This window comes from Monodelphis domestica, chromosome 2, assembly GCF_027887165.1.
Source record: "Monodelphis domestica isolate mMonDom1 chromosome 2, mMonDom1.pri, whole genome shotgun sequence".
Lineage (NCBI taxonomy): Eukaryota > Metazoa > Chordata > Mammalia > Didelphimorphia > Didelphidae > Monodelphis > Monodelphis domestica.
The window spans coordinates 210,178,418-210,206,215 of NC_077228.1; positions in this window are offsets into that span (position 1 = coordinate 210,178,418).

A 27,798-nucleotide genomic window follows, 5' to 3' on the forward strand; every position below is an offset into this window, starting at 1 on the left:
TTCCAAGTTTTGTAAATCAGTTCCCACTCACTACATAGCACAAAGATGGTCCTTTCATTCTCCCTTCCCCAACACCAGGGACATCGGCTGGGCCACACTGATTGCCCTGAGCCCTAGGGTGAGGGAGTATGGTGTAACACACTGCCAAATCTGGAGTGAGGAAAATCTGGGTTCAAATCCTATCTCATACACTTGGTAACTATGTGACCCCAGGACAAGTCACTTGATCTCTGTGGGTCTCAGTTTCCTTATTTATAAAGTCAATAATTTCTAAATGCTATCTAGTTCCAAATCTATGATGGAATATGATATTGAGGAGATTGAGGGTCAAGAGCTTGCCTAGCATATAAGAAGTCACTAAATTGTGGAAGTAGGGCTAGGCTGGGAACCTTCCTAGTTCCTGACTTAGGGCATAGCAAGAAATATTTCAGACAGCTTTTAGTGGCATCTCCCTAAAGCACCAATATCCAGGACCCTCCATATTGTATGTGAGTGTGGATTCAAGTTTCCTCTATAATGGAAAGAATGATGGACAAAGAAGGAGTCATGAGAGTAGAGTTCTAGGGTCCCAGCTCTACTTAATTTTTTTTTTAATTCTTACCTTCCATCTTAGAATACTTTGTATTGATTCTAAGGCAGAAGAGTGGTAAGGGCTAGGTAAAGGGGGTTAAGTGATTTGCCCAGAGTCACACAGCTAAGAAATATCTGAGGTCAAATTTGAATTCAAGACTTCCCTTCTCTAGACCTGGCTCTCAATCCACTGGGCCATCTTGCTGCACCTCTCATAATTCTACTATTAACTAGAACATAGTTCTACTATTAATTATTAACTAGTTCTACTATTAACAAGTCAATTAATTTCTCAACCTGTTTCCTCATTTGAAAAATTAGAATTAAAGAAATATGTGCTCAGCATGCCCACTTCACAGGGTATTATTGTGAGGCAAATGTTTTGTAAACATCAACATGCTATGGAAATCTGAGAACTGGGGTTGTTGGGAGGATTAAATGACAAAATGTTTGTGAAAATGTTCTGTAAACTAATCATTTTAAAGATAAGATTCATTTGAGTTATTATACCGACATAAATTATTATTCTGGTTGTTGTTGTTTTGAGACCCTCCACCCCCACCCCATCTGATGGGAAGATTAGGGAGCAGTGGTAGCTGCAAAAACAGGGACAAAACTAAGAAGGAGAAGAGAAAAAAATGACACTTTTAGGATGGTGACTACCTGCTTCTCTCTCCATTTTTCATCAGAGACCAAACCAGATAATTTTTTTTAGCCCTTACCTTTCCTTAGAATCAGTACTTTGAAAGACTCCAGCTTTTGGGACAAAAATCCATTATTTGATAAAAACTGCTGGGAAAATTGGAAGACAGTGTGGGAGAGATTAGGTTTGGATCAACACCTCACACCCTACACCAAGATAAACTCAGAATGGGTGAATGACCTGAACATAAAGAAGGAAACTATAAGCAAATTAGGTGAACACAGAATAGGATACATGTCAGATCTTTGGGAAGGGAAAGATTTTAAAACCAAGCAAGAGCTAGAAAAAAATCACAAAATGTGAAATCAATAATTTTGATTACATCAAATTAAAAAGTTTTTGTACAAACAAAACCAATGTAACTAAAATCAGAAGGGAAACAACAAATTGGGAGAAAATCTTCATAAAAACCTCTGACAAAGGTTTAATTACTCAAATTTACAAAGAGCTAAATCAATTGTACAAAAAATCAAGCCATTCTCCAATTGATAAATGGGCAAGGGACATGAACAGGCAGTTCTCAGCCAAAGAAATCAAAACTATTAATAAGCACATGAAAAAGTGTTCTACATCTCTTATAATCAGAGAGATGCAAATCAAAACAACTCTGAGGTATCACCTCACACCTAGCAGATTGGCTAACATGACAGCAAAGAAAAGTAATGAAACCTGGAGGGGATGTGGCAAAGTGGGGACACTAATTCATTGCTGGTGGAGTTGTGAATTGATCCAACCATTCTGGAGGGCAATTTGGAACTATGCCCAAAGGGCGATAAAAGACTGTCTGCCCTTTGATCCAGCCATACCACTGCTGGGTTTATACCCCAAAGAGATAATAGGGGAAAAGACTTGTACAAGAATATTCATAGCTGCACTCTTTGTGGTGGCCAAAAATTGGAAAATGAGGGGATGCCCTTCAACTGGGGAATGGCTGAACACATTGTGGTATATGTTGGTGATGGAATACTATCGTGCTCAAAGGAATAATAAAGTGGAGGAATTCCATGGAGACTGGAACAACCTCCAGGAAGTGATGCAGAGCGAGAGGAGCAGAACCAGGAGAACACTGTACACAGAGACTAATACACTGTGGTACAATCGAAGGTGATGGACTTCTCCATTAGTGGCAATGCAGTGATCCTGAACAATCTGCAGGGATCTAAAAAACACTATCCACAAGCAGAAGATAAACTGTGGGAGTAAAAACACCAATGAAAAGCAACTGCTTGACTACAGGGTTGGAGAAGATAAGACTGAGGAGAGACTCTAAATGAACACTATAATGCAAATACCAACAACACGGAAATGGGTTTGAATCAAGAAACATGTGATACCCAGTGGAATTGCGTGTGGGCTATGGGAGAGGTGGTGGGAGGGGGGAGGGAAGAAAAGAAAATGATCTTTGTTTCCAATGAATAATGTTTGGAAATGATCAAATAAAAATTAAAAAATTAAAAAAAAAAAAGAATCAGTACTTTGTTTTGGATCCAAAGAGTCTTAAGGACTAGGCAATAGGAGTTAAGTGACTTGCTCAGGGTCACACAACTAGGAAGTGTCTGAGGCCACATTTGAACCCAGGACCTCCCTTCTCCAGATCTGGCTCTCTATCCATTGAGTCCCCTACTTGCCCCTAAACCAGATAATTCTAAAGCAGAGTGCAGCAGGATTGATGTAAGATCTCTAGCAAGGTACCCTAAAAAAAAACTGCTGTTTCCATCACTCTTTAAAATATGCAAAACATTTTGAATACATCATTTCACTTGAGCCTCCTAACAACCTTGTGAGGTAGGTGCTACTCACTCATTTCACATGCAGCTAAAACCCAGAGAGGTGAAATAATAGTAACAATAATTAATAATAGCTAAAATGTATTTATCTACAAACCTCCAAGGCTTGTAAAACACATGTATCATCTGGTTTGATTTCTACATGACCCCTGTTAGATAGTTATCATTATTGTCCACATTTTATAGATGGGGAAACTGAGTTTCCTATATAAGGAGTTAAGTGACTTATCTAGGGTCATTCAGTTACTTACTTAACAAGTACTTATTTAAGATGCCATTGGAGCAAAGAAATGTCAAAGGTAGGTTCCGAACCCAAGTCTTCCTGACCTCAAGTCTAAACTCAGTCCACCAAACCCCAGTGTTCAATACTTCCCACAGAGTAGGTAAGTATATAATAAATGTGAATGAAGGAGGCATGAGGAGAAAGCCTAGCTGAGTGGTAGAGATCATATTCTGGGAGCCTAGAGCTGCCACCCCTTGGGCTCTACTTACCACCTGCAGGAGTGAGAGGTAGCCAAGGCCCACATTATCAAAGTTGACCTTGACGTTGACCCATCGGACCTCCCCGGTGTCCATCAGTTTGAAGCAGTCCGACTTGTTGTTGACAACAGAGGTTTCAAAAATTTCCGAGGTGGTGGTGTTGATGCATCGGTAGTACTTCCCCGCAAACAGGTTGACCCCCATGATGCTAAAGATGAGCCAGAAGATCAGGCAGACGAGTAACACATTCATGATGGAAGGGATGGCGCCCAGGAGGGCATTCACCACCACCTGGGAGCAGAGGGGCAGACAGGTCAGCAGGGGGACCCCAGGCTGGCACCCAGACCCCTTCCCTTCCCCATCCTGCCCAGGACTGAGCCCTGGACTAATGAGGAGAATGCCCACTCTGCACTCAAGGATGTCTAAGCTGTTGGTTGGGAGTGGGAGTCAAACAGCCGCCATCATCTGGGAGCTCCCAGCTTGGTATCAGGGTCAGGACACACACCTAACAAAAATAAAGAATGGAGTGCACCTTGATGGTTCTAGGAAGGGCAGCCTTTCTGGAGTGTTCAGCAGAATTGGGAAAGATGGAGAGAGGCCAGGAAACTGTCCTGGATTTGCAGTACAGCCCCAGGCAAAAGTTTGGGGGGCAGAGGTTGGTAGGACATGGGAAAAGGGGACCACGGAAAATATTTTGCCTGGCTGGAGCTTTGTGTCTGGGAGTAGAGTTGGGCTGGGAAGTGAGAGCCATGGATTAGAAGGTGGGGGGATACGGGGAGGGGTCCTGCTACCCATCTCTGGCCAGAGGAGGGACCCTATCTATGAGATCAGCGTGAGATTCTCTGCCCCATTAATGCTGTGGCTGCCCTGATGGGGAGGGAGGTGGGTTTCACTGGAAGCAGCTCGGCCACAGGTCACTGGGCAAGGGACAAACACTCCATCCTGGCTCTCCTCCCCCCAAATAGGAAACTTGAGGCCTCTGCCACACATGGTTGCTTTTTTCTCCCCTTCCACCCACCCCTGGCTGATGGGGTAATAATGATAAAAACAGTCTGAAGCGTGGAAACGAAGCCACCAGGCTCTGCTGAGTCTGAAGCAGGCTGGTATAGCTTTCTCCTCTCTTGAGACTGAGGCCAGTCGGAATTTGTGAATTCTGTTCCATTTTTAATAGAGATGGGGGTCATATTAACCCCCCAATACTATAATCCAAACTAACTAGTCAGGTGACACAGTAGATAGAGGAGCTGGACCTGAAATCAGCAAGATTTGAGTTCAAATCCTGCCTCAGATATTTATAAACTACACCACCCTGGGCAAATCACTTAGCTGTTCTCTGCCTCAGTTCCTCAAGCATAAAATGGGTATAATAATAGTGTCTACCTCTTAGGTGATAGTACCAACTGAGATATTTGTGAAGTGCTTCTAAACCTTAAAGTGCTATGTAAATGCCAGCTATTATTGTCATTCATAATAAACAAGGGTTAATAATGGATTGCCAAGTAGAAATGTGGCTAGAGAGCTTAAATGAAGTGATTAGAACAATTGTAATAAGCAAATTGTTTGTATTACAGGTGGTTGCTTAGAATATTGTTTGAATAGCTAGGTGGCAATGATAAAATGATGGCCTCAGAGTCAGGAAAGCCCGAGTTCAAATTTGACCTCAGACACACGCTGTGTCTGTGCAAATCACCTAACCCTGCTTGCCTCAGTTTCCTCATCGGTCAAGTGAGCTGGAGAAAGAAATGGCAAACCACTCCAGAGAAAACCCCAAATGGGGTCACGAAGAGTCGCATAGGGCTGATCATCCAACAAGAAGCATTATTTACCCTATGAATTTGCTTAGAAGTCTTTTTTCAGACTTGTGGTTTATCACAAAGGTTGCATAAGATGGCAAAAAGAATGTTGGAGAGTCCCAAGGCTTACATTCAAGCCCTCCATATCTGTTTGCCATTTAACTTCTCTGGGACTCGGTTTGCTCACCTATGAAACATGAATGCCAGTATTTATCTTGCTATTTTTAAGTGTGAAGATCAAATGAAATACTGTAAATTAAGTCCTCTGTAACTAAACAGGATATATAAGGGGAAGCTATTATTAGTTTCTGCAAACCTTATTTCCATCAGTCACTTCCCCACACAGAAACTCGAGCTGGGCAGCCTCTTTTTGCCCCTGGGGTCAATTGAAACTCAGCTTGGTAGCCAAAGCTGTTTGTTCACCAGAACTTAAGGGAAAAGAGGATAGTAGGGCTTCAGTCAGAGGGACAACTGACCCTTCCAACCCAGCCCAGGACCCCGAACCCCTAAAGCCCTGGAGTGGTTCCTCATCTGCTGGAGGAAGACAGAAGGGAGGCAATATCATATGGGGAAAAAACGTTGTTTTTGGAGTCAGAGGTCCTCCGTTTGAACTCTAGTTTAATGGCCTGTCTTACATAAAATGGCGTTAATAATATAAGTAATATAATAAATAATAAAAAGGGTTTCTTGGGGATGATTAAATGAGACGTCGTTTAAAGCAATTTGCTAACCTTAAAAGGCTATAAATAATAATTTGTTGTTATTCAGTCACATCCATCTCTTTGTTGGGTTTTCTTGGCAGAGATATTAAAGTGGTTTACCATTTCCTTCCTCAGCTCATTTTACAGATGAGGAAATTGAGGCAAACAGGGTTAAGTGACATGCCCAGGGTCACACAGTTAATAAGTGTCTGAGGCAAGATTTGAATTCAGGTCTTCTTCACTCCAGGTTTGGTGCTCTGTCCAGTGTGCTACCTAGCTGCCAAATGATAATTATATCTAGTACTTAAATAGTTTTTATGATTTGCAAAGCACTGTACCTCATCTGATCCTCACAACAATCCTGGGAAGTAGGTGTTATTATCATCTCATTTTACACTCTCGAGGCTGTAGCTCAGAGAGGTTAAGGGAATTGCTCAGGACTACCCAATTGAGGTAGGATTTGAACTCAGGTCTTCCTTACTCCAGGTTCACCACTCTATCCACCTAGTTAGTTAGTTGTTTTGGAGGTCATAAAACAGTATCTGTGTTTAAAATCCATCAGAATGTACAAATTCAGCCTGGTTTTGCATCAGAGATTCTAGGTTAGACCATGTCAACCAGGAAAGATTAGGGGAAGGGCCACAAGCATTTCTCTAGGGATTTTCATGTGCCAGGTGCTATCTGATCTTCACAACAACCCCAAGAGGTAGATGCTATTATTATCTCCATTTTACTGTAGAGGAAATAGAGGCAAACTGAGGTTAAGTGACTTGCCCAGGGTCCCACAGCTAGTAAGTATCCAAGGCCAGATTTGAACTCATGTCTTTCTGACTCTATGGTCAGGCTCTATCTCATGTGCCACCAGCTGCCTTTAAGGATGAACTCAAAATCCTCCATGAAAAGAGAAAGAAGGTTCTCTGCCTTTCATATCAGGTTGCTTCAGATCCAGCAGAGTCTGACAGCTTCATTTCTATATTTGAACCCGTGTTTTTGTCGTTGCTTGACCATAGAGCAGCCATCCCCAAATAATCCCACAAACTCCTCTCACTCCTTTCCTCTGTAGCTCCTCCATCTGGGGACACAGGATACATCCACAGAATTAGAATCTGAGTTGGAAAGATTCTCAGAATTCACCTAGTCTGATTCCTGCCAAAGCAGGGATTCTCTCAGCAATATCCCTGACCTGGAGGCAGCCAACCTTTCTCCTCAAAGACCTCTAGTCCCTGGCAGCTCATTAAGTCCTAAAGACTCATCCTAGTTGTAGTCAGCTCTCATTATTAGGCTTATCAGGCACATTATCTATTATCTATATTACTATTCATCTATATTGTTATCAAATTTTAATATATATAAGCATGCCAGTTACCCAATTATCAGACAGTTAGGTGGGTTAGTGGATAGATAGCGCCCCATCTGGAGTCAGGAAGACTCCTCTTTCTGAGTTCAAATCTGGACCCAGACACTTACTAGCTGTGTGGTCATGGGAAAATCTCTTAACTCTATTTGCCTCAGTTTCCTCATCTGTCAAATGAGCTGGAGAAGGAAATGGCAAACCACTCCAGTATCTCTGCCAAGAAAATCCCAAATGGAATCCCAAAGAGTTGGATATGACTGAATAATAACAAATTGTCAGGAATTTTTTCCCTTCCTTCCTTCCTTCCTTCCTCCCTTCCTTCCTTCCTTCCTTCCTTCCTTCCTTCCTTCTTTCCTTCCTTCCTTCCTTCCTTCCTTCCTTCCTTCCTTCCTTCCTTCCTTCCTTCCTTCCTTCCTTCCTTCCTTCCTTCCTTCCTTCCTTCCTTCCTTCCTTCCTTCCTTCCTCCCTTACCTTCCATTTTAGAATCAATACTATGTATTGGTTCTAAGGCATAAGAGCAGTAAGGGCTAGGCAATGGAGGTTAAGTGACTTGCCCAGGGTCACACATCTAAGAAGTGTTTGAGGCCACATTTGAACCCAGGACCTCCCATCTCTGGGTCTGGCTCTCAATTCACTGAGCCACCTAGATGCCTCCAATTTTTTTCTTATATAGAATCAGACTCTCTCTGAGACTTCCAACCAATTGCTCCCAATTCTACCCCTTGAGATCAATCAGAATTAGTTTAATCTTTCTTCTGCATGACATTCCTTCAGATATTCAATTATATTCTCATCTCCGCCTAATTGTCCATGACCCTACCCCCATCCCACACCCTCCATTTCCAGCTCCTTCAATAAAATCCTTGTGTGGCATGCTTTCAAGTGCCCTCACCATCTTATCCAATCACTTCTGGACACCAGTTTTTGTTAATTTCCTTCCTAAAAGGTGGCTCCCAGAACTGAACACAATTTCCCAGATATTATCTGACCAGGGAAGAACACACGAGAATTATCCCCTTCTTTGTTCTGAATACTAAACATTTCTCTGTGCAACCCTGGATTATAATCTGGGCACTGCCTGCTATTTAGCAGTTCTATGTTCCATCTCTTTAACTAGGCTATTAACCCTTTCTGGGCAGTGACTATGCCTTCTTTTCCTTTCAGTCTCTTACTTTCCACTCCATGGCATCATGGATGGAATGCTGACCTTGGAGTAAGGAAGGACTGACCTTGGGTCAATTGACCCAAGAATGACCTTGGGTAATCCATTTACCTTTCCCAGGCCTCAGTTTCCTATCTGTAAACAAAGGGGGTTGGACTAGTTGAACTCTAAGGTCCCTTCCAACTCTTCATCAATGATCCTATGATCCAAGGTGCTTAATGCAAGTTTGTTATGGAGCACTTGATCCAGGAGACCTGAAAGATATGAGTTTCAATCTGGCCCAGTTCTACTGTTTACCTCTGCATGACTTTGGGCAAGTCATGAATGATAGCCCTCTGGGTTTTGGTTTCTACCTCCCTAAAGTGATGTGTTTGGAGGTATCTAGGCAGCACAATAGATAGAGCACTAGGCTTGGAGTGGGAAGGACCTAGGTTCAATCTGGCCTCTGATACTTCCTAGATGGGTGACCCTCAGCAAGTCACTTAACCTCATTTGCTTTAGTTTCTCACCTGTTAAATGAGCTGGAGAAGGAAATGGCAAACCACTCCAGTATCTTTGCCAAGAAAACCCCAGATGGGGTCACGAAGAGTCAGACAGGACTGAACAACAACCACCCAATTCCTTCCCCTCTCTCTTCTCATCCCTTCCCCCTTGCTGTAACTTAATCTGGATTACACAACAAATTCTACCCCGAGGAAGCCTTTGGTGGGAAAAGCTTCTAGGTAGGTTAGTGTTTAGCTGAGTGAAGCTGGGTCACCAGCCACATAGGCTATGGATATATGGCTCCCTATCTTCTCTCTGGCTTTCTCTTGCTGAATTAGAAGGTTCCCTTGGGCAAAAGAAGAGCAAATGGGGATTAGTGACACCGAAAATAAATTTACTCACTATTTTGTGGCTGCTTCTCTTCCCCCTTCTTCAAGTTCCCTCTCTTATTCTCCCCTAGTCCCAGGTCCCTGGAGCACCTACCCTCATTCCTTCAAATCTGGACAGAGCCCGGAGTGGCCTGAGTGCCCGCAGTGTCCGGAGTGACTTGATGGCCCCAAGTTCAGAGTAGCCCAACCAATTGGCCACCAGGCTGATGATGGAGACCTGATGAGAGAAGCCAAAGAGGAAGGATGAGCAAAGTGGGGCAGCCAGTGGCAAGGGGGACATGTACAGGGGCTTTGGGATTATCTACTGCATTCATCTCTCCTAAGCTAATAAAGAACCGATCCTTAATAGACACATTTCTCCTGGTGACACAATTTCAAGGTGTCATCCCTCTACCTACTCATGCCCCACCTCATGGCCTGTCATGGGCAGGAAATACCTATCAATGATCCCCAAGTCCTGTCTCCTGAGTAATAGGAGAAGGAAGATGCTTAGGGAAGCAGTATATGGTATGTAGTACATGGAAAGTACATCCCAATTCTGATGTTTGCATAACCTTGGACAAGTCACTTGGTTTCTTCAAGCCTTGATTTCTTAATCTATAAAATGGGGGGATAAATAACCATCCTACCTACTTGATAGAGATGCTATGAGTCTCAGAAGAGACAAAATAGGTGAAAAGGCTTTGAAAAGGCTAAAGGGTGATAAAAATATGAGATATTAATATAATAAGTTAGTTGCCCACATTCCCACTTTATTTTCCATCTCTTCTACCTAAAGTCCATCCAATCTCTTCTTTGTCTACTTTGAATCTCTGGAATCTTTCTGTTTATCTTTTGGAAAATGTCAGGCTCTGACATCCCCTTACTTTGAAGACTAGGCTAGATATTCCATTAGTATGCAATCTCTTTGAAGACAGGAACTGTGTTCATTTTTGTCTTGCTTGGTATATGGTTATTATTGTTCGGTCACTTTAGTTGTTTCTGACTCTTCATGACCCCATTTGGAGTTTTTTTTTGGCAGAGATACTGGAGTGGTTTGCCATTTCCTTCTCCAACTAATTTTACAAATGAGGAAATCGAGGCAAACAGAGTTAAATGACTTTCCCACTGTCACACAGCTAGTAAGAATCTGAGGCTGGATTTAAACTCGGGAAGATGAATCTACCTAATTCCAAGCCCAGTGCCCTAGCCTCTGCACCACTTAGCTAGTTACCTCTGTTATATGGTAGGCACTTAATAAAAGATTGTTGTATCCAGAAACTGAAGAGAACAGTCCTAGTTAGGATCTCAAGCTGTCCTGTGCCCTCAGGTATTCCTACTGCCCTCCCACTCCATCTTTGAAGAGAACCCAGCGACACTGGCCCCCACCATGGTGACTCACATCTACAATGAGGAAGTCGAGCCAGCACCAGGCATTGGTGAAATACACCTTAAAGCCGTAAGCCACCCACTTGAGCAGCATCTCCAAGACGAATACATAGGAGAAGACTTTGTCTGCGTATTCCAGGATCGTCTTGATCACCTTCCTTTGCTCAATGTAGATGTCTTCAAATGCCTAGATGGAGGACAGAAGGCCATGAACACTCCTGGGAAAAGGGAGGATGGAGAGATGGATGTGTACCTCGCTACAACCTTGGGGGGGGGATGGAGGAGAGAGTTGGTCTCAAATGATATCATCTATCCCCAGAAAACAGCACCCAACTGGAATCTGACCAAGCAGCCCACTGCAGAATGAGATGGGTAGAATCATTCAGCCCTCAAATCATGGACAGGGTTATGGAAAACCAGAGGAAGGGTTACTAAGGTGTATGGTACAACACTCTTCCTAAGATATCTACTCCTGCAAGAGGTAAGAAAGGAATTAAAAACAAAATGCTACTATTCCTCCATATCCAAAAGAGACAAATCTCAATAATTATCCTCTTTGTGAATTATGGATAGTGATTAAAAAAAAGATATCAATTTATAACTTGTTTTTATTTTGCTTAACATTTTCCCATATCTTCCTTTCCCTCTCTCAGAGATCTATCCCATATGACAAAAACATTTTTTAACCTTTACCTCCTGTCTTGGAATTGATATTATTGGTTCCAAGGCAGAAGAGTAGGAAGGGCTAGGCAAATGGGGTTGTGACATGCACAGGCTCTCCAAGCTGGGGGTTATCTGAGTCTAGATTTGAACCCAGGACCTCCCATCTCTAGATCTGATTCTCTATCTACTAAGCTATCTAGCTGCCCTGGCAAAAACTTTTTTTTTTAAATAGAAGAAAATTCAGCAAAACTGAGTAATCCATCAAAAGAAAAAGTTGCTGTTAAATTTTCAATTCAATTCATTCAACATTTACTAAGCACCCATTCTATAGGATGTCCAGTTCCAGGCACTAGAGATACTCTAAAGAAGAGTGAAATGATATCTATCCTTGAAGCTAATATTTGGGGGGGGGCAGAAGGTTTATAATATTTACATAGACACATAGACAAATAAACACAAACCAATACCAAATAATTCAAGAGGTGGCGAGTACTAATAACCAAGGAGATTAGAAATGCTCTGGTGTAGTAGGTGGGATCTAAACTATGCACCGAATCCTCATCTGGCTTCTCCAAATGGCCTTGGAAACATTCTCTTTGCCCTTTCCCAATAGTCAGAAATTGCAGATAAAGCATTGCCAACCCAAGGCAGGTAGACTAAGGAGGGCCAATCTAATTTTTGAAAAATCATAAGCCAAGGGCAGCTAGTTGGCTTGGCGGATTGAGAGCCAGGCCTAGAGAAGTCCTGGGTTCAAATGTGGTCTCAGACACTTCCTAGCTTGTGACCCTGGGCAAGTCACTTAACCTCCATTGCTTCATCCTTACCATTCTTTTGCCTTGAAACCAATCCTCAGTATTGATTCTAAGATAGAAGAGAAGGATTTTGAAAAAATAATCATAAAAATAATAAATCCTATAAAGCAAGAGTTCTTACCTTGGAGTCTTTGGGACCCCAAAAGGGTCAGTAAATAGATTCCTGGGGGTTATGAATTTGGATGGAAAAATATTTTTATAGTCATATCACATTTCAACACCATTGATTTCCTTTGGAATCCTATGCATTTTACTTAATGCATTTAAAAACACTTGAGAAGGGGCCCATTGACTTCACTAGACTGCCAAAGGGGTCCATAATATATAAAAAATGTTTTAAACCCTGTTATATTCTCATATCCCAAAATGATGTAGTTCTGTGGCATAGTAAGAGTTAGACTGGAGTCAGGATGGATCTGAGTTCAAATCCCACCTTGGAGATTTACTAGCTGTATGACTTTGGACATATTCCAGGCCCCAGTTTTCTCACCCGGACAATGGGGAAGAAGAATGATGATAGTATCTACCTCCCTATCCCAGGTTTATTGTAAGGATCAAACCAGATAACATATGTAAAGTGCTTTTGCACTTGAAGCACTTGAAAGTGATATATAAATGCTAACTATTTATAGTATTAGGGACTTTGAGGTGGTACAGTGGTTAGAGCACTAGGTTTAGAATTAGGACCCCTCTTCCTAAGATCATTTATTTATTATGAAAAATGTTTTTTTCACATTATTTTTTAGAATATTTTTTCATGTTTACAAGATTCATGTTCTCTCCCTCCCCTCTTCTCTCCTGTCTCCTGGAGGTGACAAGCAATTTCAATGGTTTATACATGTCTTCCTCTTCCTAAATTCAAATCTGGTCTCAGATTCTTACTAGTTGTGTGAGTGACCTTGGGCAAGTCACTTAACCTGTTTGCCACAGTTTCCCCATCCATAAAATGAACTGGAGAAGAAAATGACAAACCATTCCAGTGTCCTTGCAAAATAAAAATCCAAATGGGGTCGCAGAGAGTCGGACATGATTGAAACAACTGAATAACAACAACAAATAAATAAACACTAGATATTATTGTTATGATATCATTGAATAATGTTATATATAATTATATTATATATACAATACCATATGTTATACACAATAATGTAATGGTGAAATATATACTATAGTAATACTAATAAGTCAAAGAGAAACTCCCTCTGGATGATTTAGGATATTTCTTCCTTCTATTGCTGTAAGCAATCAAGAGGGACCTATGCACCTTGCTTCATTCAGTGTGGGCACAGTGTCTTCCCTTTGGCTAGACTGGAAAGGAACCCCAGGAGCATGGCGGAAGGACTGGAACAGGGGATGGCACTCACCAAGGCCCCGCTACTCAGCAGAATCATGAACACGATGAATGTCTCGAACCAATTGTGCTCCACCATTGTGAAGCAGGCCCTTCGAAGGTTCCACCATATTTTCCCCCGCTCCGAGGTAATGTCAACATAGAGGAAAGGGAATCTCTTTACACAGGCTGTGAAGAAAAAAGGGATACTAGGAGGAGAAAGAGAGTCACGCCACCGAGAGGGCCCCTCACAAATCCTAAGCAAGGCTCAAATCTGCTCTTCATCATCGTCTCCAGTCCCCTCACTCCCATCCATACTCATGGGACTTCTCATCTCACTGAGAGGAGCGCAACCTCTTTCTTTCCCTCTGTTCCCTACTCTCCTCAGTGAATTTCCCAGCGCCCTCCTCACACCCCTAACTTGCTCCATCTTCGATGAGCCAAGGCACAGGGGAGGAGGGAGATGTGCCTTAGTACCTCCCATCTCCATGGGGAACTCTGGCTCCTTTCCAATGACATGTCCTTTAACACCCACCAAACTGGGCAGGAGGAGAATTCAATTCTGGCAGGCTGGATTTAAACTAGTTCTAAGAAAGGACTTGGAGGGAGGCCCACGAGGAGTTGGGGTTTAGATAGGGTGACTGGAAGAGAAGGCAAAATGCTATCCTTTGGATTCCTGGGTCCCTCTCGGGGAGTGGAATGGGTTGAGAGCCCCGGGATTGGCCATGGACCTGCTCCTTCCTTAGAGCTCTCAGCACAAGACCACCAGTGTTGGCCATGGTAAAGGTGCTGTCTTCTGTGAAAGGGGCTGGGGGTGACATTGGACCCTCTCCTTCCTTAGAGCTCTCAGCACAAGACTGCCAGAGTTGGTCATGGCTAGGGTGCTCTCTTCTATGAAAGAGGGGTTGGGGGTGGCATTGGACCCTCTCCTTCCTTAGAGCTCTCAGCACAAGACTGCCAGAGTTGGTCATGGCTAGGGTGCTCTCTTCTATGAAAGAGGGGTTGGGGGTGGCATTGGACCCTCTCCTTCCTTAGAGCTCTCAGCACAAGACTGCCAGAGTTGGTCATGGGTAGGGTGCTCTCTTCTATGAAAGAGGGGTTGGGGGTGGCATTGGACCCTCTCCTTCCTTAGAGCTCTCAGCACAAGACTGCCAGAGTTGGTCATGGGTAGGGTGCTCTCTTCTATGAAAGAGGGGTTGGGGGTGACATTGGACCCTCTCCTTCCTTAGAGCTCTCAGCACAAGACTGCCAGAGTTGGTCATGGGTAGGGTGCTCTCTTCTATGAAAGAGGGGTTGGGGGTGACATTGGACCCTCTCCTTCCTTAGAGCTCTCAGCACAAGACTGCCAGAGTTGGTCATGGCTAGGGTGCTCTCTTCTATGAAAGAGGGGTTGGGGGTGGCATTGGACCCTCTCCTTCCTTAGAGCTCTCAGCACAAGACTGCCAGAGTTGGTCATGGCTAGGGTGCTCTCTTCTATGAAAGAGGGGTTGGGGGTGACATTGGACCCTCTCCTTCCTTAGAGCTCTCAGCACAAGACTGCCAGAGTTGGTCATGGGTAGGGTGCTCTCTTCTATGAAAGAGGGGTTGGGGGTGACATTGGACCCTCTCCTTCCTTAGAGCTCTCAGCACAAGACCGCCAGAGTTGGTCATGGCTAGGGTGCTCTCTTCTATGAAAGAGGGGTTGGGGGTGGCATTGGACCCTCTCCTTCCTTAGAGCTCTCATCACAAGACTGCCAGAGTTGGTCATGGGTAGGGTGCTCTCTTCTATGAAAGAGGGGTTGGGGGTGACATTGGACCCTCTCCTTCCTTAGAGCTCTCAGCACAAGACTGCCAGAGTTGGTCATGGCTAGGGTGCTCTCTTCTATGAAAGAGGGGTTGGGGGTGACATTGGACCCTCTCCTTCCTTAGAGCTCTCAGCACAAGACTGCCAGAGTTGGTCATGGCTAGGGTGCTCTCTTCTATGAAAGAGGGGTTGGGGGTGGCATTGGACCCTCTCCTTCCTCATAGCTTTCAGCACAAGACTGCCAGGGTTGACCATGGCTAGGGTGCTCTCTTCTATGAAAGAGGGGCTGGGGGTGGCATTGGCCCCCTAATGCCCAGCCAGGGTTTCTCACCCTCAGTGAAACACTCCTCAGGTTGTTCTCCCTCAGGGTTCTCCTCTTCCTCGGGTTGTTCTTCTTCCTCAGGTGGCTTGTAGTCTGCCGTGCTGCACACCGAGGAGTTCCCATCACATTTGGGAGGTGGTGGCTTCTACAGGGGACCAGAGGGACTAAGTGACCCCCAGGCTCCTGGGATCCCCAGCAGGGAAGGGGGAAGACTGGAGTCGAGGAGAGTGGAATGGGAGGGAGAGGATGGAATGCTAGATTTGGTGTAAGGAAGTCCTAGGTTCAGATCTCACTTCTGACACTACCTGTGTGACTGCAGGCAAGACACCTAACCCCTCCTGTGCCTCAGTTTCCTCATCTGTAAAATGATGAGGCTGGACTAGATAACAGTTTTCTTGGAATAATATGGCATGTTTACATTTGATCCTCTCCACCAAGTGAGGTATGCACTTTTATTATCCTCATTTTATAGATGAGGAAACTTTGGATGAAGGAGAGGTTATGTTGCTTCATCAAGGTCATACAGGATGGAAAGGAAATAAATATTCATTAAGCCCCTACTAGGTGCCAAGCACTGTGCTGAGTACTTTGCTCATCTTATTTTTGCAGCAACCCTGGGAGGTAGATCCTTATTTTATAGTTGAGGAAACAGAGGCAAACAGATATACTCAGGGTTACCAAGCTAGTAAATGAGACTAGATTTGAACTCAGTGCTTTCTGACTCCAGGCCTAGCACTCTAATCACTAGAACTTCTAAGGTACTTTTTAGCTCTCAGTCTATAATGGTATAAAGAAGGAACTGGAAGTGGAGGGAAGTTAAGGAGACAGGTCAATGAAATGTGTGTGGGGAGGGTGCTGTTCTAAGGAGTAGAGAAGCAGAGGAATGAGGATAAGAAATTTCTGAAGAGTTAAGAGAATAGTTCACTGAGGGAACAGTTAGGTGGATCAGTAGATAGAACTGGAGATGAGAGGTCCGGGGTTCAGATGTGATCTCAGATATTTCCTAGTTGTGTGACCCTGGACAAGTCACTTAACCCCAGTTGCCTAGCCCTTACCACTCTTTTGCCTTGAAACCAATACTTGGCATTGATCCTAAGACAGAAGGAAAGAGTTTTATTTATTTACTTATTTATTATTTTTTAGAAACCCTTACCTTCCGTCTTGGAATCAAGCTGGGTATTGATTCCAAGGCAGAAGAGTGGTAAGGGCTAGGCAATGGGGGTCAAGTGACTTGCCTAGAGTCACACAGCTGGGAAGTGTCTGAGGCCAGATTTGAACCAAAGACCTCCTGTCTCTAGGGCTGGCTCTCAATCCACTGAGCTACCCAGTTGCCCCCTAGGGAAGAGTTTTAAAAAGAGACAAAGAGAGAGGCCAAGACAGAGAGAAACAGAGACAGGGATGTGGGCGGGGAGGGAGAGAGGGAGAAAGAAAGAGAGAGATAGAGACAGAGACAGAGAGAACAAGAGGAGAGAGAGAGACAGAGAGAGAAAGAAAGACAGAGAGATAGAGAGACAGAGACAGACAGGGAGAGAGACATACAGAGAGAAAGAGACAGAAACAGAGACAAAGAGGGGCAGAGAGATAGAAAGAGAGAAGGAGAGGCAGAGACAGAGAGATAGAGACAGAGACAGAGAGATAGAGAGAGGGAGAGAGACAGAGACAGAGGGAGAGAGACATACAGAGAGAAAGAGACAGAAACAGAGAGACAGAGAGGGACCGAGAGATAGGAAGAGAGAAGGAGAGACAGAGACAAGAGAGATAGAGACAGAGATAGAGAGAGGGAGAGAGTCATAGACAGAGAGATGAGAGAGACACACTCACAGAGAAAGAGACAGAAACAGAGAGACAGAGAGATAGAGAGAGAAACAGAGACAGAGAGATAAAAAGAGGAGAGACAGAGACAGAGAGATAGAGAGAGGGAGAGAGACAGAGACAGAGGGAGAGAGACATACAGAGAGAAAGAGACAGAAACAGAGAGACAGAGAGGGACCGAGAGATAGGAAGAGAGAAGGAGAGACAGAGACAAGAGAGATAGAGACAGAGATAGAGAGAGGGAGAGAGTCATAGACAGAGAGATGAGAGAGACACACTCACAGAGAAAGAGACAGAAACAGAGAGACAGAGAGATAGAGAGAGAAACAGAGACAGAGAGATAAAAAGAGGAGAGACAGAGACAGAGAGATAGAGAGAGGGAGAGAGACAGAGACAGAGGGAGAGAGACATACAGAGAGAAAGAGACAGAAACAGAGAGACAGAGAGGGACCGAGAGATAGGAAGAGAGAAGGAGAGACAGAGACAAGAGAGATAGAGACAGAGATAGAGAGAGGGAGAGAGTCATAGACAGAGAGATGAGAGAGACACACACACAGAGAAAGAGACAGAAACAGAGAGACAGAGAGATAGAAAGAGAGAGGGAGAGACAGAGTAGTTCATCGAGAGGTTGAGGGGATTTAGGGGGTAAGCAGGTGAGTAGGAAGACCAGAAGTAGCCTCTGGGGAGGTAGTTTAGTGAGCAGACAAGAATGGATCAAGTGGAAGGAAGATGGGAGACCAGAAGGAGGAGCCCGAGCTCCACAGACATGAGCTTCATCCAGTCTCCCCAGCCTGAAGTTTGACCCTCGGATTCTGTTTGGAAAAATGTGTCCAGGCAAGATGGAAAATCTCTCTTGAGCCAGTGGCCTCAAGTGGAAACCCAATAGGAATCTGATCCCTCGAGCAAGAGGTGGGGGTGGGGGTGGGGGTGAAGCAGTTTCGAGTTCCTTCTCGTTCTAGGGCAGACTGAGGTTTTTCGGTGAGGCCCCTCCCCTCAGCAACCCCCCCTCCCCTCAGCAACTCGTCTTCACAGCTCCCAGGGCCCCAGAGAAGGTTATCCTTGAAAAAATCTGTAGCACAGAAGGGCAGGAAAGCCTTCAGAGGGAAAGAGAGGGTCAGGGGTCTTGAGTTCTAGGCTGGGGGTGGGGGCGTCCCAAGAGCATGAACTTGGTCAACTCTTCCTAAAATGTTCTTGATCTCTTAGCTAGGTTCCCACCCCTCTCCCCGCAGGGGCATCCTATCTACTGGAGGTCCCAGTCAAAGTGAGGGCTTCCCCATGTGGAACCACTCCACGACCCCAAGAATATGTCTTTCTGGGACTCAGGGGGCCAATTCTGTCCCCGAAAAGGAGAAGCCGTGAGGGGGGAAGACTCGGAAGTCCTGCAGAACCAGACATATGGGAGGAACAGGAGGGTAGGAGGTAGGCAGAAAGGCAGAGCAAATGTCAGTAAGGAGACATCACAGTCTTCCTTTGACAGACAGGGCAAATGAGACATAAAAGCTTGCTCAGTCTCTATAAGCAATGTTGATCCCCATTCCCAGTTCTATTTCTTCCAGATAATCTTTGCTTCGCTCAATAAGACTAACAGCAAGAACAGTTAGGTGGCTGAATGGATGGAGAGCCAGGCTTAGAGATGGGAGGTCCTGGGTTCAAATTTGGCTTCAGACACTTCCCAGCTGTGTGACCCTGGGCAAGTCACTTATCCCCCCCCCCCCCCATTGCCTAGCCCTTACCACTCTTCTGCCTTGGAACTGATACATGGTATCCATTCTAAGACAGAAGGTAAGAGCTTAAATTTTTTTTTTACAGTTCCCAAAGATTTAGTCATTATTTTCCCCAAAATAACCTTGTAAGGTAACTAGTACAAAGACACTTCTATTCTGCCTGTGGGTACTTCCAGTATAGAAGCCTCCCTCAGAACTCCTTTGAACTGAGTCTTGGAGGGGTTTCCTAGCACAAATCCCTGAGAGAAGGATTTGAATCCTAAACTTCCTGATTCCAGTTTTAGTTCTCTTTTCACTCTTCCATTTTGTAGTTGAGGGGATTGAGGCTCAGAGTTATAAAGTGACTTGTCCAAGGTCACCCAGCTGGTGAGGTTCAGAGTCAGGATTTAAACTTAGGGCTCCTGATTCCCAGGACATAGCTTATTCCACTATACTATATTGCCTTCTTCCAAATACATCTTCTAGCCTCACCTTCCCAATGAGATTTCCCTAACCTGATATGATAGCCCATACTGTATCCCTTCCACCTTCTCCATCATATTGTTTAAATTTTTTTATTAATTTATTTTTTGTAACCCTTACTTTCTGTCCTAGTAACAACTCTAAAACAGAAGGGCAAGGGCTAGGCAATTGGAATTAAGTGATTTGCCCAGGGTCACACAGCTAGGAAGAGTCTGAGGCCAGATTGGAACCCAGGACCTCCCAAATCCAGTTCTGGTGCATTATCCACTGTGCTCTGTCCCCCATATTGAAGCCAACTTGCTGTGCCCTAGGAAAATCTTGTTATCCTGCAAGATCCTTCGTATTCCACCCCATCACCAGCTTCTATCAGTCTTGAACTCCCAAACCTCCATCGATGAAGGATCTTGGCTCACAGAACTTCTCTTTTCTCACCTGGTTGCTCTACTTTGGAATTTCTCTGACTTTTCCCACTCTGTCCCCTTGTGGAATATCTTCCCTGTGCAGTGTTCCACCCCACTTCTTGACTTCGTTTGAAGTGTTGTCTTCCCATGTTAGACTGCAAGCTGCCTTAGGCCAGGGACTTTTAGTGTATCCCCAGTGCTTGGAAGAGTGCCTGGCATACAGTAGGCACTTAATGGATGTTTATTGATTGATCATCATGCATAGAGTGCTTTGAGTCACATCTATGACACTCGACAATGGAGAAGTCATTTTTCTAAACCTTAATTTTCTCACCTGTAAAATGGGGGTAATAATGCCTGTAAAACCTAACCCCAGACACATTTCACCTTTCTATTTCCATTTCTAAGGTCTGTCCCCAGTTCCTTGGACCCCTCCTCCAAATCTTAGGGACTGAGGGAGACCCCTTCTTCTAGTACAGAGGTTCTTAAACCAAGGTCCGTTTCTGGGGATTGATGAATACAGATGAGGAAAGAAATGGAACCTTTCTTTTCATTAACCTTTCCCAGAAATTTGGTATTGGGTCCATGATAGCAAAAATAAAAAAGAGCCTTGGATCTAGGGATTCAGCACCCCAGAGAGAGAGTAATTGTTGTTTAGTTGTGCTCAGCTCTTCATGATTCCACCTGGGGTTTTCTTGGCAAAGATACTGGAGTGGTTTGCCATATTTCTTAGTAACACCCTCTCCCCACCCCAGCTAGATGCTGTGGTCTGGTCCAATAGCACCATCTTCTGGGGTATTGGTCCAGGCTATCAAAAGCTATTTTTGTTCTATTTCAATCGTGTTTGAACACCCTTGACCCCTCTGGAGTTTTCTCGGCAAAGATACTGGAGTGGTTTTCCTTTTCCTTCTCCAGATCATTTGACAGATGAAGAAACTGAGGCCAAGAAGGCTAAATGACGGGAATTCTCTCCATATCTCCATCTCTTGGTTACCCCCAGCTTCCTTTAGGTCCCAGCTAAAGTTCTATCTTCTTTGAGAAGCCTTTCCTGATCCCCTTTACTGCCTGTGTCTTCCTCTGTCATTTTTTCTCATTTATCCTGTATATTGCTTATTTACAGATAGTTATTTTGGGCAGCTGGATGGCTCAGTGGATAGAGTGTCAGCTCTGGAGTCTGAAAGACCCAAGTTCAAATCCCACAGCTAGTAAGTGTCTAAGGCTTCATACCTGAGAAATAAGATTTGCTGATTTGGTGGCACTCAATTTTTTTTAAACCTTTACCTTCTATCTTTGAATCAATACTATATATCAGTTCCAAGGCATAAGAGCAATAGGCAATTGGGTTAAGGGACTTGCTCAGGGTCACGAAGCTGGGAACATTTTTTTTGAGGTCACATTTGAATCCAGGATTCAACCTGGCTCTCTATCCACTGGGACACCTAGCTGCCCTGTGACACTCAATTCTTGTAGATATGTGTATGGTGGGGTGGGAACTAAGAGGGCAGAGATGACAAGGAAAATCATGGAGGGAATCAGAGAAACACAGAAAGTTAATGAGGAAAAGGACTGGTGCTCTCAGGGAATCTAGTCCCTTTTACAAAGACAAAGGATTTGACAGAGCTAGAAAGTAATATGATGACCAGAGGTTACCAGAGTGGGATTGGGGTGAGGAGGGACAGGCTCAAAGGAAGAAAAGCTGAATTAGAGGATGTGTCTTGAATTGGTGGTGAATATGTGCTGACACTGAAAAAATAGAGGATTGGGTATTTCAAGATGGCGAGGAAATTTTCCAGCATGTCCAACTCTCCATGGGTCCTTTTGGGGTTTTCATGACAAAAATAGTGGTTTGATGTTTTCTTCTCCAATTTATTTGACAGATGAGGGAACTGAGGCAACCAGGGTTCAGTGGCTTGCCCAGGTAAGAATCTAAGGCCAGATTTGAACTCAGGAAAATGAGTTTTCCTGTCTCCAGGCCCCATACTCTATCCACTGTGCTGCCTTAAGTAAGTCTTAAAAAGCCATATAAATTTGTCTTGCTTTTCATTTGGTTGCTCCCTAATTTATCCTGTATGTTGCTTATTTGTGTATAGTTGTCTGCTTATTGTCTCCCCCATTAGCCTGGGAGCTCCTTAGGAGCAAACACTAGTTTTTGCTTTCATTTTATATCTCCAGAGTACAGTGTTTGGCACATAGTAGGTGTTTAACAGATGCTTCTTGGGAGTGGTTAGGTGGCATAGTGGATAGAGAGCCAGATCTGGGTTTAAATCTGGCCTCAGATACTTCCCAGCTATGTGACCTTGAGCAAGTCACTTAACTCCATTGGCTGACACTTGCCCTCTGTCTTAGACAGAAAGTAGGAGTTAAGACAAACAAATAAATAAAAAACCTAATGCTTCTGAATTTGACTTGACCAGGCTCCCCTGGCTAAAGGACGTCAGGGGAATGAGGGTTTCTAGAGATCCCAGTCAACTTCATCCCTGCTTTCCTGGAATAAGTTTTCCCAGAGACATATTTCTCTTTCTCTTTCTAAATTGCTCAAATTCCTACTCCAAGTCTTAGGGACTCAGGGAGTCGAGTCCCCTTGTTCTAATACAGGGGTTCTTAAATCAAGGGTTTCACCCATGTGGGAAACATTTTTAAAAATTCTTACTTTCTGTCTTAGTATAAATTCTAAGACAGAGGAACAGCAAGGGCTAGGGAATTGAAGTTAAGTGACTTGCCCAAGGTCACACAGGAAATAACTGAGTCCAGATTTGAACCCAGGACCTCCCAACACCAAGCCTGGCTCTCTCTATCTGCTGTGTTATCTGGCTGCCCCTATGTGGGAAACTCTTGATCTGGAAATTCCCTTTACCAATTTGTATTTAAGAAGCCAACATGAGACATGCCTATAATTGTTGCTACTGGGAAGGATTGATTGAACAATGGAGTTCCGAGCTGCTGAGTACAAGGTCTGGCATCAATAGGTTGAGTCCCTAAGAGCATGGGTGGGAATGAGGAAGTATGTGGGAAGATACCAGGACACCTAAGAAGAGTCAGACTGGCCCACATCAACAACAGAGCAGGTCAAAGCCAATTGGTAGAGGGACTGGGCTGTGAGTGGTGACTGCACTCCCAGCCCGATGGAGAATGAGCCTCAAAAACAAACCAAGCGAGAAACCTTATAGATTTAGAAATGTGTCTGGGGACACTGAGAGCTGAATGGCTTGAGTGGGGTGTTTCAGAGGGAGGATTTGAACCCAGGTTCTCTTTGCTCCAAAAATCAGTCCAATGCTCTGCTGCCTTTCTGTGTAGCTATTAATACTTTGATTATCTAATCAAAAAAGCTGTAAACTAAAAAGGATGGAGAAGACTGTCTATTTATATCTCCCAAGCTCAGTTCCATAGAGAATAGCTACAAGGAGGCAAGAAGGAGGTGGGGAGGGAATAAATATTTATATAATGCCTACTAGGCAACTAGGTGTCAAAATGGATAGAGCACCGGGCCTGAGTTCAAAGGCAGCCTCGGACAATTACTAACTGTGTGACTTTGGACATGCCATTTAATCATCTTTGCCTCGGTTTCCTCATCCGTAAAATGAACTGGAAAAGGAAATGGCAAACCACTCCAGTATATATGCCAAGAAAACCCCAAATGGGGTCAGAAAGAGTTGGACATGACTTACAATGCCTGGAAGCAAGGCCAGGTAATAAGAAATAACAAGAATGTGACAAAGTCCTATGAGAATAGTGACAGGAATATGAAAGTTTAAATTGAGTTGAGACTGATTAGAGAAGCTAATTAGAATTTTTTTAAAGCTGAGTTGGGAGAAAAAGGAAGACCAAAGAAGATATAAGACCTTTGTTTGGGGGGTACATGAAATGAAAGAGTGGAAACTGACAACAGAGAGAAGGCAGAGTTATTTGGTTATTTTGCTTGTTTGGTTTTTTTCCCTGCTAAAAGGAATTGAAAATGCAAATGGAACAAAAATGGGTAGGGATAAATAGGGATAGATGAAAAAAGTCTCAAACTTGGATCAAAAAAAAATCATTTTCACAAGTACATAATAGGGGAGGAATGGTTACACTTCTTTTATCCTTCCTTCCTTCCTCTCTCTCTCTCTCTCTCTCTCTCTCTCTCTCTCTCTCTCTCTCTCTCTCTCTCTCTCTCTCTCTCTTCTCTCTCTCTCCCTCTCTCTCCCTCTCTCTCCCTCTCTCTCCCTCTCTCTCCCTCTCTCTCCCTCTCTCTCCCTCTCTCTCTCTCTCTCTCTCTCTCTCTCTCTCTCTCTCTCTCTCTCTCTCTCTCTCTCTCTCTCTCTCTCTCTCTCTCTCTCTCTCCTTCCATCTTAGAATCAGAACTATGTATTGGTTCCAAGGCAGAAGAGTGTTAAGTAAAGGCTAGGCAATGAGTGTCAAGTGACTTACTCAGGGTCACACAGCTAGGAAGTGTGTGAGGCCACATTTGGATCTAGGACCTGCTGTCTCTAGGCTTGACTCTCAATTCACTGAATCACCCAGCTGTCACCTCCCACCCCCGCCCCCATAGAAGTTTTCTTGAAAAAGGTCTGAGTGTCTCATTTAAATGGCAAGCTTATATGAATCAGCATTGTGATGTGACAAGCTAAAAAACTAAGATGAACTTGGGCTTCTCTGAGAGGAATAGCTTCCAGCTAAAAGGAGGAGAGAGTCCCACAATACTCTGTCCCCATCAGACTTCATCCTAAGAATTGTGTTCATTTCTGGGTGCCACGGATTAAGAATTACATTGATTAATATGGAATGCCTCCAGAAGAGGGCAACTAGCATGGTGAAGGGTCCTGGGTCTTTGCCTTATCAGTTAAGGAAATAGGCACATAAAGGGGGAAAGAGCTGTTTTCAAGTATTTTAAGGGTTATCTTATGTGTGGAAAGAGGATTAGATTTGTTCTCTTTGGCTCCAAGGGCATAACCAGAATCAACAGGTAGAAGTAGGTCAGCTAAGTGGCTGAATTCTGGGCCTGAAATCAGAAAGGCTTACCTTCCTGAGTTCAAATCTGGCCTCAGACACTTTCTAGCTGTGTGACCCTGGTCAAGTCACTTAACTCTGTTGGCCTCAGTTTCCTCATCTGTCAAATGAGCTAGAGAAGGAAACATCAAACCACTCCAGTATCTGCCAAGAAAACCCCAAATGGGGTCACAAAAAATGGGAAATGACTGAGAAAACAACTAAAAACCAACAATAACAATAAAAGGCCAAGAGAGAAACTTGGGCCCAATGTCAGAAAAAAAAAATAACTTTCTTCTTTAAGAACTAGTAGCTTCTCCCTCCTTGAAGGCCTTCAAGAAAATTTTGTGTCCTGGGTTCAAATGTGACCTCAGATACTTCCTAGCTGTAACCCTCGGCAAGTCACTTAACTCCTATTGCCTAGCCCTTACCACTCTTCTTCCTTGTAACCAATACACAAACCAATACACAGTATTGATTTCAAGATGGAAAGTAAAGATTTAAAAAGGAAAAAAAAAAACCCACTATATGGAACCTTGAAATATTTATTATGAAGGGGATTCTTTTGTGCTTGATTTGAACTAGATGGTTACTGAGGTCTCTTTCTAGCCTCAAATTCCATGATTTTGTTATGAGAACAGAGGACAATGGAGTGGGGCACTCACCTTGATCTCTTCAGCCTCAGAAAATGTGTCTGTCTCCTCTTCTGTGGGCATCTCTAGGTCAGACTCCTCAGAAGCAATGGGCACCTGCACTGTCAAATATGGGTTGTTGATAAAGTTCATGTGGTCGAGTTCAATGCTAGATGGTGGGCATTCCACTACCCCAATGTGATTCAGAATGTGATTGTCCTTCTTCAGCTCTTCCTGTTCCTGTTCCTGCTGTGGCTGCTCCTTCTTCTCTTCTTCTCCACCTTCCCCCTCCTCAGCCTTCTCAGGTTCCTTCTTCATGTCCCCAGGAGCCAGGATCTGACCGTGTAAGAGTGCCAGGAAGAAGGCTTTGGCATAATCAATGCCCCAGGTGATTCGACCAATGGCAATCTGAAGGTTGTTCATTTCCCCATCCTCATCAGAGGCTGCCAGGCTGTCAGCACTGAAGGAGCTCAGGAGCAGGGCAAGGAACAGATTCAGGACCTGGAGGGGAGGAGACTGTGTCTGAGCATTTCAGTGGACAGTTTATGCCCCCTAGCAGGGACCCTGCCATCCCCTGGCAACTTTGTGCCCCTCCACATCTGCATCTGAGGCAGAAAAACCTATGCCTATCTCTCAAACCAGGGAACAGGGATGGATGAGCATTCCCTTCTTCCCCTCATCCACATGGGAGAAGGAAGTACAGGACAGTAAGTAACCCCACGACCTGTCTAGGAATTTTTCTAGACTGTTCTTAGAGAAGGAAAATTGGCAGGCAAGGTATAGTGTGGAGGAGAGAGGACCACAGGAAGACATGATGTGGGGAGGGGGTCTCTAGCTCTCCCTCAATGTGGTGATCCTGGATCCACCTCCTTCTGCTCCCAACATCTTTAGCAGGTCCACTGCCAGTTGATCCTTCTTTAAATATGCCTAGATATGCCTAAGAGGCAGCCAGTGTCATATAACAGAGAGAAAACTAGACTCAGTCATGAAAACTGTGTTTACAAGTTGCGTTTTTCATGGACGAGTCACTTAACTTTGGCAACTCTCCAAAACTTACAAGTTACAAAAGGTTTTGGGAGTTTCCACCATCATTGGAGGTAGAACATTCCACATGAACACCATCACAAATCCTTGATATCTCAACCTACATTTTCCTTATGATACTCTTGTAAGTAGTAAGTTGTGCTAGTTATCCTTAAGTCTGCAAGTTTTATAAAGCATTTCCCTCATAACTATCTGGTGAAGTTTTTGTCTTTGTCTGACTCTTTGTGACCCCATTTGGGGTTTTCTTGGCAACATGCTGAAGTGGCTTGTCAGTTCTTTTTTTCAGCTCATTTGACAGATGGGGAAACTGAGGCCAACAGTTAAGTGACTTGCCAGGATCACACAGTATCTGAGGCCAGATTTGAACTCAAGAGCTGCCAAGTTACCCTGTGAAGTAAGGAGTGATAATAATAATAGTTGCTAGTTTTTACATAGTATTTTAAAGTTTGTAAGTTTATATATATTTATTTATATAAAGAAATATATACATATGTGGTTGTATAATTTTTTCTCATTTTATCCTTAAAATGACTGTGGGAGAAAAACAAAAACAAAAACAATGACTGTTGGAGGTAGATACTACTTTTCCTATTTTACAGATGAGGAAACTGAGGCAGCAGAGAGGGATTAAGGGATTTGCTCAGGGTCACATGGTTAGTGAATGACTAAGGTTGGATTTGAACTCAGGTCTTTCAGATCCAGTGTTCTATCTACACAGCTACCTAGCTGCCTCTTTAGTAGTAGTACAAGTATCATTAGAGATTGGGAATAGACCTTTGATTTCAATAGTAAAGGAAATTCCTGAATAAGGAAACTTTGGAGGACCTTCTTTGCAATTTAGAGAGTCTTCTAGAACACAGAAAAGTAATGTGATTTGTCTTATTTGATATAAACGATAAAATTATACTTCTATAAGAAGCAGGATGGAACAGTGGTTAGAGAATTGGCTTCAAAGTCAGGAAGATCCAGATTCAAATCCCACGTGGGATACAAACCAGCTGGATGATCCAGGGAAAATTATATAACCTTTATTAGCCTAAGAAATTCCTGGAAGAATT